A 19,835-nucleotide genomic window follows, 5' to 3' on the forward strand; every position below is an offset into this window, starting at 1 on the left:
CTTTTAACGCTACAATGTACAAGGGTAACCTCGACTCATTCATTTTTCAAAGTTCAAAACATGAATGAAATAATATTTGTTCCGAAAATACACATATCAAAATCAACATTTGCACCACACCTCTCATATTGGTATAGAAAGTGTTTCTCCCATTTGGAAAGAATCCATGCAGCAGTTCTCAAGTAAAAGGTAGCACAAACATAGAATAATTAAGAAAAACATTCTATGTTCAAAAATGCAAAAAATCATATTGTTTCATAAAATACACACATCAAAATAAACATTTGCACTGCACCTCTTCTATTAGTATAGAAAGTGTTTCTCCAATTTGGAAAGAATCCTTGTAGAAGCTCCCAAGTAAAAGGTAGCACAGACATAGAATAATTAAGAAAAACATTCTATGTTCAAAAATGCAAGAATTTCATATTATTTCATAAAATCAACATATCAAAATCAACCTTTGCAATACATCTCTCCAGCTGATATCTCAAGTTAAAGGTCGCACAATGTTGAATTAAAAAAAACACATTCATAGTCCAAAACATGTACAAAATCATATTGTTTCATAAAATAAACATATCAAAATCAACATTTGCAATGCACCACTCCCATTTGTATAGAAACTGTTCCTCGAATTTGGAAAGAATCCAAGTATGCAGTTCTCAAGTTAAAGGCCGCAAAATGTTGAATTAAAAAACACATTCTTACTTAAAAACATGTAAAAATCATATTGTTTCATAAAATATGCATATCAAAATCAACATTTGCACTGCACCATTCCCATTTGCATAGAAAGTTTTCCTCGAATTTGGAAAGAATCCATGTAGTAGTTCTCAAGTTAAAGGTCGCACAATGTTGAATTAAAACATAACATTCTGTGTTCAAAACATGCAAAAAATTAGATTGTTTCATAAAAAACACATATCAAAATCAATATTTGGACTGCACCTCTTCTATTAGTATAGAACGTGTTTCTCACATTTGGAAAGAATCCATTTAGGAGCTCTCAAGGAAAAGGAAGCACAAACATAGAATTAAAAACAACATTCTGTGTTCAAAACATGTGAAAATTTCATATTGTTTCAGAAAATAAACATATCAAACTCAACCTTTGCACTACATCTCTCCAGTTAATATCTCAAGTTAAAGGTCGCACAATGTTGAATTAAAAAACACATTCTAAGTTCAAAACATGTAAAAAATCATATTGTTTCATAAAATTTACATATCAAAATCAACCTTTCCACTGCACTCACACAAAAAAATGTCTTTGGAAGGACGAATAAACGGATATCCTTGGTATGGCTTTATCAACCCGCCCTTTTAGATTGGGGGTATCATTAAATAAGAAACATCTAAAGTTTTCTTATTAAAGATGTTTGTATATATTATTGCAGGGCACATCACACATTAACACTTAATCACATCACATATCGCATATAAAACATTATATGACACAGATCAAAGGGTACATGACACATATGGTACATGACAGATCACATATTTAAAATCAATCACATCACATATCACAAACAAAACAATTACATGACACAGATCAATGGATACATGACACGTATGGTACATGGCACATCACACATTAATCACATTGCATAAAACAATTTTTTTCCATGACACATATCACAGAATACATGACATATATGTCAGATGGCAAATCACGCATATACAAATAATCACATCACATATCACCAAAGAAACCATCACATGACACGGATCACAGGATACATGACACATATGGTACATGGCACATCACACATCACACATCACGCAGCACACATACAATATTAATCACATTGCATATAAAAAACAAAACAAAACAAAAAACATTCCATGACACATATCAAAACATACATGACACATATGTCACATGGCACATCACGCATATACAAATACTCACATCACATATCAAAAACAACAAAAATTACATGACACAGATCACTGGATACATGACACATATGGTACATGACAGATCACACATGACACATCACACCTTAAAAAATAATCACATTGCATATAAAAACCAAAAAAACACAAAAAACATTCCATGACACATATCACAGGATACATGACACATATGTCATATGGCACATCACGGATATACAAATAATCACATCACATATCACCAAACAAAAACATTACATGACACAGATCACTTGGATACATGACACAGATCACTGGATACAGGACACATATGGTACATACATCAATACATCCCAGGCAGCTTGACATGTTTCTACCAATCTGGTTAATATATCAGGTAACAAGCACTACATTCTGCAAGCTGAATTCACTCTGAACTCTATTCGAGCAAGAACATGTTAATGAAATGTGCTGTCTTCTGGCAGGGTACGTCGGCATACATACTTTCAAATACGGCCAAGACAAAATTCAAAATGTTTTTAATTACATGCACAATTGCGTGATACAATATTTACTTTCCAAGACAACTTTCAAGACTTTGTGCAAATTGTTCACATATGTTTCAACACTATAATAAAGATATATGATTTTCCCAAGAGTTTGCAAATTAAAAACCATCAGACAATAAGCCTGGCACAAATTGAAACATTTAATTTTCCTTGGACTTTCCCCATACATTGAGCATTGAGAGCAACACTGAGACAGACAAAATAGTCCATGCATCGGATGTCCTATGATCCATTGCCTTGATCCATTCAACAATATGATGACAGCAACAAAATGACAATAAAATTTTGGTAAAGGTGACCTTTATTTATTTGTTAAATGACAAGTCAGAACTTGGGCTGAGTGGTTGAGGAGCCTTTTCGGTCCTCAAATGAGGAATCAGACAAACTTATCACAGGGATAATCTTCAACGTTATCCATGGCCACTCCTTTTGCCTTGGTAACTGAATAAAACAATGACACAAATACAATAAAATTCCAAGGTAAGGGACATATTTTGACATAAAATAGTTGCCTTCCCCCAAATAATAATTTGATATCTGAAAAACGTCTCAGCAGTGCTTCCTCCGCCGGTCCAAGTCATTAAACTGTTAAAAACTGCCTAAAATGCTAAAACTGGGAAGGTGGCATGGACCGTAATACCATGATTCTCTTCGATCATACATTGGCAGAAAAACTTTTAACGCTACAATGAACAAGGGTAGCCTCGACTCATTCATTTTTCAAAGTTCAAAACATGAATCAAATAATATTTGTTCCAAAAATACACATATCAAAATCAACATTTGCACCACACCTCTCATATTTGTATAGAAAGTGTTTCTCACATTTGGAAAGAATCCATGCAGCAGTTCTCAAGTAAAAGGTAGCACAAACATAGAATAATTAAGAAAAACATTCTATGTTCAAAAATGCAAGAATTTATATTGTTTCATAAAATACATATATCAAAATATGCACTGCACCTCTTCTATTAGTATAGAAAGTGTATCTCCCATTTGGAAAGAATCCATGTAGGAGCTCCCAAGTAAAAGGTAGCACAGACATAGAATAATTAAGAAAAACATTCTATGTTAAAAAATGCAAGAATTTCATATTATTATATTAAATCAACATATCAAAATCAACCTTTGCAATACATCTCTCCAGCTGATATCTCAAGTTAAAGGTCGCAAAATGTTGACTTCAAAAAACACATTCAAAGTCCAAAACATATACAAAATCCTATTGTTTCATAAAATAAACATATCAAAATCAACATTTGCAATGCACCACTACCATTTGTATAGAAACTGTTCCTCGAATTTGGAAAGAATCCATGTAGCAGTTATCAAGTTGAAGGCCGCAAAATGTTGAATTAAATAACACATTCTTAATTAAAAACATGTAAAAATCATATTGTTTCATAAAATATGCATATCAAAATCAACATTTGCACTGCACCATTCCCATTTGTATAGAAAGTTTGCCTCGAATTTGGAAAGAATCTATGTAGTAGTTCTCAAGTTAAAGGTCGCACAATGTTGAATTAAAAAATAACATTCTGTGTTCAAAACATGCCAAAAATTATATTGTTTCATAAAATACACAAAATCAAAATCAACATTTGGACTGCACCTCTTCTATGGTATAGAAAGTGTTTCTCCCATTTGGAAAGAATCCATGTAGGAGCTCTCAAGTAAAAGGAAGCACAAACATAGAATTAAAAAACACATTCTGTGTTCAAAACATGTGAAAATTTCATATTGTTTCAGAAAATAAACATATCAAACTCAACCTTTGCACTACATCTCTCCAGTTAATATCTCAAGTTAAAGGTTCCACAATGTTGAATAAAAAACACATTCTAAGTTCAAAACATGTAAAAATTCATATTGTTTCATAAAATAAACACATCAAAATCAACCTTTGCACTACACCTCTCCTATTTGCATGGAAAGTGTTCCCCAAATTTGGAAAGAATCCATGTAGCAGTTCTCCGGTTAAAGGTAGCACAATGTTGAATTAAAAAACACATTAAAGATGTTTGTATATATTATTGCAGGGCACATCACACATAAAGACTTAATCACATCACATATTGCATATAAAACATTATATGACACAGATCAAAGGGTACATGACACATATGGTACATGACAGATCACACATTTAAAATCAATCACATCACATATCACAAACAAAACAATTACATGACACAGATCACTGGATACATGACACGTATGGTACATGGTACATGGCACATCACACATATAAAATTAATCACATTGCATATAACAATTTTTTTTCCCATGACACATTTCACAAAATACATGACATATATGTCAGATGGCAAATCACGCATATACAAATAATCACATCACATATCACCAAAAAACCCATCACATGACACGGATCACAGGATACATGACACATATGGTACATGGCACATCACACATCACACAGCACAAATATAATATTAATCACATTGCATATAAAATACAAAACAAAACAAAAAACATTCCATGACACATATCAAAACATACATGACACATATGTCACATGGCACATCACGCAAATACAAATAATCACAACACATATCATAAAGAACAAAAATTACATGACACAGATCACTGAATACATGACACATATGGTACATGACAGATCACACATGACACATCACACCTAAAAAAATAATCACACTGCATATAAAAACCAAAAGAATACAAAAACATTCCATGACACATATCACAGGATACATGACACATATGTCATATGACACATCACGGATATACAAATAAACACATCACATATAACAAAACAAAAACATTACATGACACAGATCACTGGATACATGACACAGATCACGGGATACATGACACATATGGTACATACATCAAAACATCCCAAGCAGCTTGAAATGTTTCTACTAATCTGGTTAATATATCAGGTAACAAGCACTACATTCTGCAAGCTGAATTCACTCTGAACTCTATTCGAGCAAGAACATGTTAATGAAATGTGCTGTCTTCTGGCAGGGTACGTCGGCATACATAGTTTCAAATACGGCCAAGACAAAATTCAAAATGTTTTTAATTACATGCACAATTCCGTGATATAATATTTACTTTCCGAAACAACTTTCAAGACTATGTGCAAATTGTCCACATATGTTTCAACACTATTAAAATATATATGATTTTCCCAAGAGTTTGTAAATTAAAAACCATCAGACAATAAGCCTGGCACAAATTGAAACATTTAATTTTCCTTGGCCTTACCCCATACATTGAGCATTGAGAGCAACACTGAGACAGACAAATTAGTCCATGCATCGGATGTCCTATGATCCATTGCCTTGATCCATTCAAAAATATGATGACAGCAACAAAATGACAATAAAATTTTGGTAAAGGTGATCTTTATTTATTTGTTAAATGACAAGTCAGAACTTGGGCTGAGTGGTTGAGGAGCCTTTTCGGTCCTCAAATGAGGAATCAGACAAACTTATCACAGGGATGATCTTCAACGTTATCGATGGTAACTGCTTTTGCCTTGGTAACTGAATAAAACAATGACACAAATACAATAAAATTCCAAGGTAAGGGACATATTTTGACATAAAATAGTTGCCTTCCCCCAAATAATAATTTGATGTCTGAAAAACGTCTCAGCAGTGCTACCTCCACCCGTCTAAGTCATTAAACGGTTAAGAACTGCTAAAACTGCTCAAACTGGGAAGGTAGCATGGACCGTAATACCATGATGCTCTTGGATCATACATTGGCAGAAAAGCTTTTAACGCTACAATGAACAAGGGTAGCCTCGACTCATTCATTTTTCAAAGTTCAAAACATGAATGAAATAATATTTGTTCCGAAAATACACATATCAAAATCAACATTTGCACCACACCTCTCATATTTGTATAAAAAGTGTTTCTCACATTTGGAAAGAATCCATGCAGCAGTTCTCAAGTAAAAGGTAGCACAAACATAGAATAATTAAGAAAAACATTCTATGTTCAAAACATGCAAAAAATTAGATTGTTTCATAAAATACATATATCCAAATTTGCACTGCACCTCTTCTATTAGTATAGAAAGTGTTTCTCCCATTTGGAAAGAATCCATGTAGGAGCTCGCAAGTAAAAGGTAGCACAGACATAGAATAATTAAGAAAAACATTCTATGTTCAAAAATGCAAGAATTTCATATTATTCATAAAATCAACATATCAAAATCAACATTTGCAATACATCTCTCCAGCTGATATCTCAAGTTAAAGGTCGCACAATGTTGAATTAAAAAAACACATACAAAGTCCAAATAATGTACAAAATCATATTGTTTCAAAAAATAAACATATCAAAATCAACATTTGCAATGCACCACTCCCATTTGTATAGAAACTGTTCCTCGAATTTGGAAAGGATCCATGTAGCAGTTATCAAGTTAAAGGCCACATAATGTTGAATTAAACAACACATTCTTACTTAAAAACATGTAAAAATCATATTGTTCATAAAATATGCATATCAAAATCAACATTTGCACTGCACCATTCCCATTTGTATAGAAAGTTTGCCTCGAATTTGGAAAGAATCCATGTATAGTTCTCAAGTTAAAGGTCGCACAATGTTGAAGTAAAAAATAACATTCTGTGTTCAAAACATGCAAAAAATTAGATTGTTTCATAAAATACACATATCAAAATCAATATTTGGACTGCACCTCTTCTATTAGTATAGAAAGTGTTTCTCACATTTGGAAAGAATCCATGTAGGAGCTCTCAAGTAAAAGGAAGCACAAACATAGAATTAAAAACAACATTCTGTGTTCAAAACATGTAAAAAATCATATTGTTTCAGAAAATAAACACATCAAAATCAACCTTTGCACTACACTTCTCCTTTTTGTATAGAAAATGTTCCCCAAATTTGGAAAAAATCCATGTAGCAGTTCTCCGGTTAAAGGTAGCACAATGTTGAATTAAAAAACACATTCTAAGTTCAAAACAAGTAAAAAATCATATTGTTTCATAAAATATACATATCAAAATGAACCTTTCCACTGCACTCACACAAAAATGTCTTTGGAAAGACGGACAAACGGATATCCTTGGTATGGCTTTATCAACCCGCCCTTTTAGATTGGGGGTATCATTAAATAAGAAACATCTAAAGTTTTATCATTAAAGATGTTTGTATATATTATTGCAGGGCACATCACACATTAACACTTAATCACATCACATATCGCATAAAAAACATTACATGACACAGATCAAAGGGTAACATGACACATATGATACATGGCACATCACACATCACATATCACACATCACACATATAAAATTAATAACATTGCAAATAAAAAAAATTCAATGACACATATCACAGAATACATGACATATATGTCAGATGTCAAATCACGCATATACAAATAATCACATCACATAAACACCAAAAAAACATCACATGACACGGATCACAAGATACATGACACATATGGTACATGGCACATCACACATCACACAGCACACATATAATATTAATCACATTGCATATAAAAAACAAAACAAAACAAAAAACATTCCATGACACATATCAAAACATACATGACACATATGTCACATGGCACATCACGCATATACAAATAATCACATCACATATAAAAAAGAACAAAAATTACAAGACACAGATCACTGGATACATGACACATATGGTACATGACAGATCACACATGACACATCACACCTTAAAAAATAATCACATTGCATGTAAAAAACAAAAACATTCCATGACACATATCACAGGATACATGACACATATGGCACATGGCACATGGCACATCATAAATGTACAATTAATCACATATCATGAAAAAAACATTTCATGACACATATGGCACATGGCACATCACACATATACAATTAATCACATCATATATAAAAAACAAAACATAACATGACACAGATTACAGGATACATGACACATATGGTACATGGCACATCACACATATAAAATTATTTACATTGCAAAAAAAAAGACATTCCATGACACATATGACACATGGCACATCATGCATATACAAATAATCACATCACATATCACCAAACAAAAACATTACATGACACAGATCACTGGATACATGACATATATGGTACATGGCACATCAGACATCACACATCACACATATAAAATTAATCACATTGCATATAAAAAACAAAAAAACAAAAACATTCCATGATACATATCACAGCATACATGACACATATGTCACATGGCACATCACGGATATACAAATAATCACATCACATATCACCAAAAAAACCACAACATAACATGACACGGATAACAGGATACATGACACATATGGTACTTCGCACATCACACATAACAAATATGCAATTAATCACATCATATATCAGCAAAAAGATTACACGACACAGATCACAGGGTACATGACACATCCCAGAAAGAAGTCAGACGTTGTGCCGTAGGTCAAAACAACGTTGGCCCAACGTTGATAGACAGCGTTGGCCCAACGTTAGATTACCCCTGTTTTATTCCTCAATATATCCCAGGCAGCTTGAAATCTTTCTACCAATATGGTTAATATATCAGGTAACAAGCACTACATTCTGCAAGCTGAATTAACTCTGAACTCTATTCGAGCAAGAGCATGTTAATGAAATGTGCTGTCTTCTGGCAGGGTACGTCGGCATACATAGTTTCAAATACGGCCAAGACAAAATTCAAAATGTTTTTAATTACATGCACAATTCCGTGATATAATATTTACTTTCCAAAACAACTTTCAAGACTATGTGCAAATTGTCCACATATGTTTCAACACTATTAAAATATATATGATTTTCCCAAGAGTTTGCAAATTAAAAACCATCAGACAATAAGCCTGGCACAAATTGAAACATTTAATTTTCCTTGGCCTTACCCCATACATTGAGCATTGAGAGCAACACTGAGACAGGCAACTTAGTCCATGCATCGGATGTCCTATGATCCATTGCCTTGATCCATTCAAAAATATGATGACAGCAACAAAATGACAATAAAATTTTGGTAAAGGTGATCTTTATTTATTTGTTAGATGACAAGTCAGAACTTGGGCTGAGTGGTTGAGGAGCCTTTTCGGTCCTCAAATGAGGAATCAGACAAACTTATCACAGGGATGATCTTCAACGTAATCGATGGTAACTGCTTTTGCCTTGGTAACTGAATAAAACAATGACACAAATACAATAAAATTCCAAGGTAAGGGACATATTTTGACATAAAATAGTTGCCTTCCCCCAAATAATAATTTGATGTCTGAAAAACGTCTCAGCAGTGCTACCTCCACCCGTCCGAGTCATTAAACTGTTAAGAACTGCTAAAACTGCTCAAACTGGGAAGGTGGCATGGACCATAATACCATGATGCTCTTGGATCATACATTGGCAGAAAAGCTTTTAACGCTACAATGAACAAGGGTAGCCTCGACTCATTCATTTTTCAAAGTTCAAAACATGAATGAAATAATATTTGTTCCGAAAATACACATATCAAAATCAACATTTGCACCACACCTCTCATATTTGTATAGAAAGTGTTTCTCACATTTGGAAAGAATCCATGCAGCAGTTCTCAAGTAAAAGGTAGCACAAACATAGAATAATTAAGAAAAACATTCTATATTCAAAACATGAAAAAAATTATATTGTTTCATAAAATACATATATCAAAATTTGCACTGCACCTCTTCTATTAGTATAGAAAGTGTTTCTCCCATTAAAAATTAAAAAAACACATTCAAAGTCCAAAACATGTACAAAATCATATTGTTTCATAAAATAAACATATCAAAATCAACATTTGCAATGCACCACTCCCATTTGTATAGAAACTGTTCCTCGAATTTGGAAAGGATCCATGTAGCAGTTCTCAAGTTAAAGGCCGCATAATGTTGAATAAAAACAACACATTCTTACTTAAAAACATGTAAAAATCATATTGTTTCATAAAATATGCATATCAAAATCAACATTTGCACTGCACCATTCCCATTTGTATAGAAAGTTTGCCTCGAATTTGGAAAGAATCCATGTAGTAGTTCTCAAGTTAAAGGGGCACTGATCTAACGCAATTCCCCGGGACTGGTTGTTGCCTTTGTTATTGTTTTTTCCCAGTGAGTACCCGGATGTATAGCAGAAATCTAGACTAGTTCGCGACCTCTGCTGCGCCATTCGTAAGCGCATTAGTCACTTTTATGGGTAGTAATAAGGGCGTATGGTCACATTGATCAACAAAATGAAATACAGTTTTCGAGATAATAAGGAAATGTAGGTATCTTTGTGAGTAGCATCGGTAATGGTGACGAAGTTTTGATAAGTCACTTGCTTGGTAATTTTGCGATTTTCGTTTACACTATTTTGACTTGCAACACAAAGTATATATTTCACCTGAGCATATGCTTTTTTTATAGTGTGTATATTTTTTTACTGTCAAATGTGTAACACATTTATTAAACGTCTAAATATTCAGTTATTTTACAAAGTGACTGAAAAACATTTCCATCTGTATTATTATGACGACGAATTCCAAACATTTTGATGTTTAATGTCATCACCAAGAGACTGAAAATGTAACGTTGAAAAGTACATTTCTAAGTTGTTTGGCTTTTAATCCTACATAATAATCTGTTGTGATGTTTGTAGGCCCTTTTGATCGTCTTGATCAATCTGGACAGATTTTTTAGTCAAAATGACTGAAATATTTACACATTTTATAAATTGCCTGAGAGAATCCCATTTTACAAATTGACGGTAATATATACACGCTTACAAAGGAAAAGACCTTTGACAACAACGACTAATGGCATTGAAGAATTTCCCAACCAAGACGTAGAGAAACAAGAACGAATCGGTTCAGATGAAGGAAAACAAAATGCAGATATCATAATTACAACCTACCAAATTTATGTGTATAAGTTTTAGGCAGCTTCCTTGTTCGAGGAATGTATCCGTGAATATCCACACAAAGGAACAATATCCCACTCGTCTGCAGTTGTACAAAGAAACTTATTCGATGTCACGTGTCTCAGTAACAATCAAATATTTTAAAAGATATATATCGTTTCGGGATATTATAACCCGTGTTCTTTTCTCAACTGATCGCTTGGATTGTTTCAGGTGTTTTACATAGGTGTCAAGTCTCAATGGTCGGCTGAGAAAGCCCACGTGACAACTATTTTCATAGCGTCCACGGTTCCAAAACTTTCCATTGAGTGATAGATAACAATGATCAATCAACGTATTATCAGTTAACCCTTTGAACAAAGTATGTTGTTCTTACATCGGCACTTCGCGCCATGATATGAGTGTATTCCCTTTGTTTTAGTAAACCTAGACATGTAAACACTCACTCTTGACATATCCACTGTGCAAGATAACAGTGATTAATCAATCAACGTATTTTCTGTTAATCCTTTGATGACTAGGAACGATCCGTTGATTTACAAAAAAAAGTAAATCAACTGATCATTCATCTCTTGCTGGGCTGCCACGTGCATATTACATAACACACATTTCACCTCACTTCAAACCTGGATTTAGATTGAATAATTACCCCAGACACAATAAATGCCAAATGGGAACCTTTGTCAGGTAATATAAGTGGTGCTACCACTAATTGTACCTGTAATAAATTCATTAACTGAGCATCAAGTGAATGACGACAAATACACAAGTGTAGGGTTATACGAGAAAACGTGGATGACAACAAGGGAGTAGTAATCGTATTATCGACGCAAGCCGAAATCCGAAAATGCTTTCACTGCATGGATACTGTTTTTAGTATTAAACTATAACCATCTGGGGTATTTCCAAATGACGACATCCGATGAGCTCCCTTGTTCTTTTTGTCTGTTTGTTTAGGCTGAAGAAATGAATTAACATGCGCCCTTTGTCGAAATCTTTATAGATCACAGTTAACCAATCAGTGTTCAAAAATGCGTAAAACAAATATTGCCTCCAGCCTCCAAGTTTATTTAGCTGTCCTTGCAGACGGTACCCCAGTCTCTGGTCACGCTCAGTTGCGTTGCGTATCATCCGGGTACTCACGGGGGAAAAACAATAACAAAGGCAACAACCAGTCCGTTAGATCAGTGCCCCTTTAAAGGTCGCACAATGTTGAATTAAAAAACTCTATTCGAGCAAGAGCATGTTAATGAAATGTGCTGTCTTCTGGCAGGGTACCTCGGCATACATAGTTTCAAATACGGCCAAGACAAAATTCAAAATGTTTTTAATTACATGCACAATTCCGTGATATAATATTTACTTTCCAAAACAACTTTCAAGACTATGTGCAAATTGTCCACATATGTTTCAACACTATTAAAATATATATGATTTTCACAAGAGTTTGCAAATAAAAAACCATCAGACAATAAGCCTGGCACAAATTGAAACATTTAATTTTCCTTGGCCTTACCCCATACATTGAGCATTGAGAGCAACACTGAGACAGGCAAATTAGTCCATGCATCGGATGTCCTATGATCCATTGCCTTGATCCATTCAAAAATATGATGACAGCAACAAAATGACAATAAAATTTTGGTAAAGGTGATCTTTATTTATTTGTTAAATGACAAGTCAGAACTTGGGCTGAGTGGTTGAGGAGCCTTTTCGGTCCTCAAAAGGAGGAATCAGACAAACTTATCACAGGGATGATCTTCAACGTTATCGATGGTAACTGCTTTTGCCTTGGTAACTGAATAAAACAATGACACAAATACAATAAAATTCCAAGGTAAGGGACATATTTTGACATAAAATAGTTGCCTTCCCCCAAATAATAATTTGATGTCTGAAAAACGTCTCAGCAGTGCTACCTCCACCCGTCCAAGTCATTAAACTGTTAAGAACTGCTAAAACTGCTCAAACTGGGAAGGTAGCATGGACAGTAATACCATGATGCTCTTCGATCATACATTGGCAGAAAAGCTTTTAACGCTACAATGAACAAGGGTAGCCTCGACTCATTCATTTTTCAAAGTTCAAAACATGAATGAAATAATATTTGTTCCGAAAATACACATATCAAAATCAACATTTGCACCACACCTCTCATATTTGTATAGAAAGTGTTTCTCACATTTGGAAAGAATCCATGCAGCAGTTCTCAAGTAAAAGGTAGCACAAGCATAGAATAATTAAGAAAAACATTCTATGTTCAAAACATGCAAAAAATTAGATTGTTTCATAAAATACATATATCAAAATTTGCACTGCACCTATTCTATAAGTATAGAAATTGTTTCTCCCATTTGGAAAGAATCCATGTAGGAGCTCCCAAGTAAAAGGTAGCACAGACATAGAATAATTAAGAAAAACATTCTATGTTCAAAAATGCAAGAATTTCATATTATTCATAAAATCAACATATCAAAATCAACTTGTGCAATACATCTCTCCAGCTGATATCTCAAGTTAAAGGTCGCACAATGTTGAATTAAAAAAACACATTCATAGTCCAAAACATGTACAAAATCATATTGTTTCATAAAATAAACATATCAAAATCAACATTTGCAATGCACCACTCCCATTTGTATAGACACTGTTCCTCGAATTTGGAAAGAATCCAAGTATGCAGTTCTCAAGTTAAAGGCCGCAAAATGTTGACTTAAAAAACACATTCTTACTTAAAACCATGTAAAAATCATATTGTTTCATAAAATATGCATATCAAAATCAACATTTGCACTGCACCATTCCCATTTGTATAGAAAGTTTTCCTCGAATTTGGAAAGAATCCATGTAGTAGTTCTGAAGTTAAAGGTCGCACAATGTTGAATTAAAAAATAACATTCTGTGCTCAAAACATGCAAAAAAATAGATTGTTTCATAAAATACACAAAATCAAAATCAACATTTGGACCGCACATCTTCTATTAGTATAGAAAGTGTTTCTCACATTTGGAAAGAATCCATTTAGGAGCTCTCAAGTAAAAGGAAGCACAAACAGGGAATTAAAAACAACATTCTGTGTTCAAAACATGTGAAAATTTCATATTGTTTCAGAAAATAAACACATCAAACTCAACCTTTGCACTACATCTCTCCAGTTAATATCTCAAGTCAAAGGTCGCACAATGTTGAATTAAAAAACACATTCTAAGTTCAAAACAAGTAAAAAATCATATTGTTTCATAAAATGTACATATCAAAATCAACCTTTCCACTGCACTCACACAAAAAATGTCTTTGTAAGGACGGATAAACGGATATCCTTGGTATGGCTTTATCAACCCGCCCTTTTAAATTGGGGGTATCATTAAATAAGAAACATCTAAAGTTTTCTTATTAAAGATGTTTGTATATATTATTGCAGGGCACATCACACATTAACACTTAATCACATCACATATCGCATATAAAACATTATATGACACAGATCAAAGGGTACATGACACATATGGTACATGGCAGATCACACATTTAAAATCAATCACATCACATATCACAAACAAAACCATTACATGACACAGATCACTGGATACATGACACGTATGGTACATGGCACATCACACATATAAAATCAATCACATTGCATAAAACAAAAAAATTTTCCATGACACATATCACAGAATACATGACATATATGTCAGATGGCAAATCACGCATATACAAATAATCACATCACATATCACCAAAAAACCCATCACATGACACGGATCACAGGATACATGACACATATGGTACATGGCACATCACACATCACACAGCACACATACAATATTAATCACATTGCATATAAAAAACAAAACAAAACAAAAAACATTCCATGACACATATCAAAACATACATGACACATATGTCACATGGCACATCACGCATATACATGTACAAATACTCACATCACATATCAAAAACAACAAAAATTACATGACACAGATCACTGGATACATGACACTTTTGGTACATGACAGATCACACATGACACATCACACCTTAAAAAATAATCACATTGCATATAAAAACCAAGAAAACACAAAAAACATTCCATGACACATATCACAGGATACATGACACATATGTCATATGGCACATCACGGATATACAAATAATCACATCACATATCACCAAACAAAAACATTACATGACACAGATCACTGGATACATGACATAGATCACTGGATACAGGACAGATATGGTACATACATCAATACATCCCAGGCAGCTTGAAATGTTTCTACCAATCTGGTTAATATATCAGGTAACAAGCACTACATTCTGCAAGCTGAATTCACTCTGAGCTCTATTCGAGCTAGAACATGTTAATGAAATGTGCTGTCTTCTGGCAGGGTACCTCGGCATACATAGTTTCAAATACGGCCAAGACAAAATTCAAAATGTTTTTAATTACATGCACAATTGCGTGATACAATATTTACTTTCCAAAACAACCTTAAAAGACTATGTGCAAATTGTTCACATATGTTTCAACACTATAATAAAGATATATGATTTTCCCAAGAGTTTGCAAATTAAAAACCATCAGACAATAAGCCTGACACAAATTGAAACATTTAATTTTCCTTGGACTTTCCCCATACATTCAGCATTGGGAGCAACACTGAGACAGGCAAAATAGTCCATGCATCGGATGTCCTATGATCCATTGCCTTGATCCATTCAAAAATATGATGACAACAACAAAATGACAGTAAAATTTTGGTAAAGGTGACCTTTATTTATTTGTTAAATGACAAGTCAGAACTTGGGCTGAGTGGTTGAGGATTCTTTTCAGTCCTCAAATGAGGAATCAGACAAACTTATCCCAGGGATGATCTTCAACGTTATCCATGGTCACTGCTTTTGCCTTGGTAACTGAATAAAACAATGGCACAAATACAATAAAATTCCAAGGTAAGGGACATATGTTGACATAAAATAGTTGCCTTCCCCCAAATAATAATTTGATGTCTGAAAAACGTCTCAGCAGTGCTACCTCCACCCGTCCAAGTCATTAAACTGTTAAAAACTGCTAAAACTGCTCAAACTGGGAAGGTTGCATGGACCGTAATACCATGATGCTCTTCGATCATACATTGGCAGAAAAGCTTTTAACGCTACAATGAACAAGGGTAGCCTCGACTCATTCATTTTTCAAAGTTCAAAACATGAATGAAATAATATTTGTTCCGAAAATACACATATCAAAATCAACATTTGCACCACACCTCTCATATTTGTATAGAAAGTGTTTCTCACATTTGGAAAGAATCCATGCAGCAGTTCTCAAGTAAAAGGTAGCACAAACATAGAATAATTAAGAAAAACATTCTATGTTCAAAAATGCAAGAATTTATATTGTTTCATAAAATACATACATCAAAATTTGCACTGCACCTCTTCTATTAGTATAGAAAGTGTTTCTCCCATTTGGAAAGAATCCATGTAAGAGCTCCCAAGTAAAAGGTAGCACAGACATAGAATAATTAAGAAAAACATTCTATGTTCAAAAATGCAAGAATTTATATTGTTTCATAAAATACATACATCAAAATTTGCACTGCACCTCTTCTATTAGTATAGAAAGTGTTTCTCCCATTTGGAAAGAATCCATGTAAGAGCTCCCAAGTAAAAGGTAGCACAGACATAGAATAATTAAGAAAAACATTCTATGTTCAAAAATGCAAGAATTTCATATTATTTCATTAAATCAACATATCAAAATCAACCTTTGCAATACATCTCTCCAGCTGGTATCTCAAGTTAAAGGTCGCACAATGTTGAATTAAAAAAACACATTCAAAGTCCAAAACATGTACAAAATCATATTGTTTCATAAAATAAACATATCAAAATCAACATTTGCAAGGCACCACTACCATTTGTATAGAAACTGTTCCTCGAATTTGGAAAGAATCCATGTAGCAGTTATCAAGTTAAAAGCCGCAAAATGTTGAATTAAAAAACACATTCTTAATTAAAACCATGTAAAAATCATATTGTTTCATAAAATATGCATATCAAAATCAACATTTGCACTGCACCATTCCCATTTGTATAGAAAGTTTTCCTCGAATTTGGAAAGAATCCATGTAGTAGTTCTCAAGTTAAAGGTCGCACAATGTTGAATTAAAAAATAACATTCTGTGCTCAAAACATGCCAAAAATTATATTGTTTCATAAAATACACAAAATCAAAATCAACATTTGGACCGCACATCTTCTATTAGTATAGAAAGTGTTTCTCACATTTGGAAAGAATCCATGTAGGAGCTCTCAAGTAAAAGGAAGCACAAACATAGAATTAAAAACAACATTCTGTGTTCAAAACATGTGAAAATTTCATATTGTTTCAGAAAATAAACATATCAAACTCAACCTTTGCACTACATCTCTCCAGTTAATATCTCAAGTTAAAGGTCGCACAATGTTGAATAAAAAACACATTCTTAGTTCAAAACATGTAAAAATTCATATTGTTTCATAAAATAAACATATCAAAATCAACCTTTGCACTACACCTCTCCTATTTGTATAGAAAATGTTCCCCAAATTTGGAAAGAATCCATGTAGCAGTTCTCCGGTTAAAGGTAGCACAATGTTGAATTAAAAAACACATTCTAAGTTCAAAACATGTAAAAAATCATATTGTTTCATAAAATTTACATATCAAAATCAACCTTTCCACTGCACTCACACAAAAAAATGTCTTTGGAAGGACGAATAAACGGATATCCTTGGTATGGCTTTATCAACCCGCCCTTTTAGATTAGGGGTACCATTAAATAAGAAACATCTTAAGTTTTCTTATTAAAGATGTTTGTATATATTATTGCAGGGCACATCACACATAAAGACTTAATCACATCACATATCGCATATAAAACATTATATGACACAGATCAAAGGGTACATGACACATATGGTACATTGCAGATCACACATTTAAAATCAATCACATCACATATCACAAACAAAACCATTACATGACACAGATCACTGGATACATGACACGTATGGTACATGGCACATCACACATATAAAATTAATCACATTGCATATAAGAATTTTTTTTTTCCATGACACATATCACAGGATACATGACACATATGTCATATGGCACATCACGCATATACAAATAATCACATCACATATCACCAAAAAACCCATCACATGACACGGATCAAAGGATACATGACACATATGGTACATGGCACATCACACATCACACATCACACATATAATATTAATCACATTGCATATAAAAAAACAAAACAAAACAAAAATCATTCCATGACACATATCAAAACATACATGACACATATGTCACATGGCACATCACGCATATACAAATAATCACAACACATATCATAAAGAACAAAAATTACATGACACAGATCACTGAATACATGACACATATGGTACATGACAGATCACACATGACACATCACACCTTAAAAAATAATCACATTGCATATAAAAACCAAAAGAACACAAAAACATTCCATGACACATATCACAGGATACATGACACATATGTCATATGACACATCACGGATATACAAAAAAACACATCACATATCACCAAACAAAAACATTACATGACACAGATCACTGGATACATGACACATATGGTACATACATCAATACATCCCAGGCAGCTTGAAATGTTTCTACCAATCTGGTTAATATATCAGGTAACAAGCACTACATTCTGCAAGCTGAATTCACTCTGAACTCTATTCGAGCAAGAACATGTTAATGAAATGTGCTGTCTTCTGGCAGGGTACGTCGGCATACATAGTTTCAAATACGGCCAAGACAAAATTCAAAATGTTTTTAATTACATGCACAATTCCGTGATATAATATTTACTTTCCAAAAAGCTTTCAAAAACCATCAGACAATAAGCCGGGCACAAATTGAAACATTTAATTTTCCTTGGACTTACCCGTTACATTGAGCATTGAGAGCAACACTGAGACAGACAAAATAGTCCATGCATCGGATGTCCTATGATCCATTGCCTTGATCCATTCAAAAATATGATGACAGGAACAAAATGACCATAGAATTTTGGTTTAGGTTACCTTTATTTATTTGTTAAATGACAAGTCAGAACTTGGGCTGAGTGGTTGAGGAGCCTTTTCAGTCCTCAAAGAAAGCATCAGACGAACTGATCACAGGGATGATCTTCAACCTTATCCATGGTCACTCCTTTTGCCTTGGTAACTGAATAAAACAATGACACAAATATAATAAAATTCAAAGGTAAGGGACATATTCGTGACATAAAAATAGTTGCCTTCCCCAAAATAATAATTTGATGTCTGAAAAAAGTCTCAGCAGACCTACCTCCTCCCGTCCAAGTCATTAAACTGTTC

The sequence above is a fragment of the Haliotis rufescens genome, unplaced genomic scaffold (assembly GCF_023055435.1).
Source record: "Haliotis rufescens isolate VD_foot unplaced genomic scaffold, xgHalRufe1.0.p SCAF_16, whole genome shotgun sequence".
Classification (NCBI taxonomy): Eukaryota; Metazoa; Mollusca; class Gastropoda; order Lepetellida; family Haliotidae; genus Haliotis; species Haliotis rufescens.